The 2208-nt window shown below is 42.2% G+C and overlaps 1 non-coding gene across 1 annotated transcript; it reads left to right on the top strand.

Annotated features, from left to right (window-relative positions):
- Positions 1-354: 354 nt before the first annotated feature.
- On the top strand, positions 355-427 carry TRNAS-GGA (transfer RNA serine (anticodon GGA)). The gene has a single exon. It is a non-coding gene; the product is annotated as a tRNA-Ser (tRNA).
- The last annotated feature ends 1781 nt before the right edge of the window (positions 428-2208 follow it).

Below are 2208 nucleotides of genomic sequence, written 5' to 3'. Positions count from 1 at the left end.
TTTGAAGTTCATGAAAATATGGGGGAAATTTAGCTAATCAGCTGGTGCTTGAAGCATCATGTACAAAAGTGTGAGAGTGAGGCAACCACGCATTCACAAGTATGGCATCTTCTTGATTCCTCAGGCTGCCTTTTTGTGCTCTGACACGTAGACTAGCACTATAAGCCTTCCCCACGAGCCTGCTATAGAGGCTGCAAGAGTCTGATTGAGTCACAGTAACCTTTAGGTCTCTCTTTAAAATGCAAATGCCCCAGAGAAGATAGCACAATAAAGTATTATTCTCAACCACTGAATCCTCATGGATATTTTCCCACTGGAAAACATCTAGTTGGTCCCCTGCTAATGGGTCGGGCTTCCCTGATGGCTCAGTCAGTAGAGAGTCTGCCTGGAATGCAGGAGACCCAGGTTCGATTCCTGGGTCAGGAAGATCCCCTGGAGAAGGAAATGGAAACCCACTCCAGTATTCTTGCCTGGAGAATCCCATTGACAGAGGGGCCTGGCAGGCTACAGTCCATGGAGTCACAAGAGTCAGACACAACTTAGCAACTAAAGCCCTAGTTAACCACCACTAATGGATCAGGACAAAGAATAGTAATTTTATGCGGAAGGCATGGACCACTAAGCACCTACTTGGAACAGGTCCAGGAAGGTGAAGAATAGGAGTGGTCAGTATGCTGGTATTCGTGAAAGCAGCACGGAAAGGGAGGTGAGGGGGTGGGGAGATATAACAGACCATAGGACCTAAAGGCCAGTGCTACCTACTTCATAATTATTCCCTGGGCTGGCTCATTTCTTTACTCGTCATCATCTATCTGGATCTCTGGCAGCCTAGACTTCCTGGAGATTTCAGAAAGCTGATGGATCATCAAGGGGGAAAAGAGTGAGTCAGAAGCCTGCAGGTGGGCAAAGGTGTAGAGATTGGATATTCATGACAGTGAATCATCTTCTCAGAGGAGTCGCCAGATTCTAGTGCTTCTGTGCCTTTCATGTCTGCTCTCAAGGCCTCTGCCCCTTTGGAGAGGGACAGTAGTATATGGTAGATCAGTGCTTCTTACTCCAGATGGTAAATTCACAAGAGCCCATTAGGCCCAATTCTCAGAGCGTGGGAGGGAGATACATAGTGCTGCCGAGAGAGCACTGAAACAGAAATGAGATCCGAGTTTTCATCAACTTGATGCATAACCTCCAGTGAGTCACCACATTTCTTTGTATCTCTGTACCTTCATTAAAAAGTGCCAAAATCCCTTCCAGCTTTAACATATTGCAGAAGGGATCTGAGGAAAGCAGAATCACGTCCAGCTCCAGCAGTGCTGAGTGCTCACATGCAGAGAAGCCACATCGGGCGGGAGCCCCATGCACCCTGCCTGTTTAGGATTTGCTGGCCAACATGACAATGGAAAATAGTACAATCTTGCCACAGGCAGCCCTAGGTAACTAAAGGGAAAGGAAATCATGTTCTTATTCTGTATGTGTGTGTGTTTGTGTGTGTGAAATTCTACAGGAATTTCTTTTCTGGAGCTTTGAATTCAGCCAGGTAAGGGAATTTTTAAAAATTGAGATATAATTGACATAAAACATCATATTCATTTCAGGTGTACAATAGTGATTCATTATCTGTATAGACTGTGAAATGATCATTACAATAAGTTTTTTTAACATATATCACTACTCATACTTACAAATTTTCTTCTTGTGGTGAGAACTTTTAAAATATACTTTCTTAGCAGCTTTCAAATACACAACCATTATAACCATCAGGCTGTACATTATATCCCCAGGACTTACTTATTTTATAATTGGAAGTTTGTACTTTTTGACCATCTCCACCCATTTTACTCAACACCTGCCATCCCACCTCTGGCAACCACCAATCTGTTCTCTATATCTATGAGTTCAGTTTTGTTTCTTTCTTTATTTTTTTTCAGATTTCACATATGAATGACATCATATGGCATTTGTCTTTTTCTGTCTGACTTATTTCACTTAGCATAATGACCTCAAGATCTATCTGTGTTGTGACAAATGCAGGATCCCCTCCTTTTAATGGCTGAATAATAGTCCAGTGTTTGTTCATACACATTTATAGCACTTTTTTTTTAATCCATTCATCCATTGATGGGCACTTGGGTCATTTCCATGTCTTAGCTATTGGAAATAATGGTGTAATGAACATGAGGGTACAGATTTTTTTTTTTTTTTGAAAGTCGA

The sequence above is a fragment of the Capricornis sumatraensis genome, chromosome 1, assembly GCF_032405125.1.
Source record: "Capricornis sumatraensis isolate serow.1 chromosome 1, serow.2, whole genome shotgun sequence".
Lineage (NCBI taxonomy): Eukaryota > Metazoa > Chordata > Mammalia > Artiodactyla > Bovidae > Capricornis > Capricornis sumatraensis.
The sequence above is the reverse complement of the archived record's forward strand: the minus strand, read 5'-3'. Positions and strand labels throughout refer to the sequence as shown.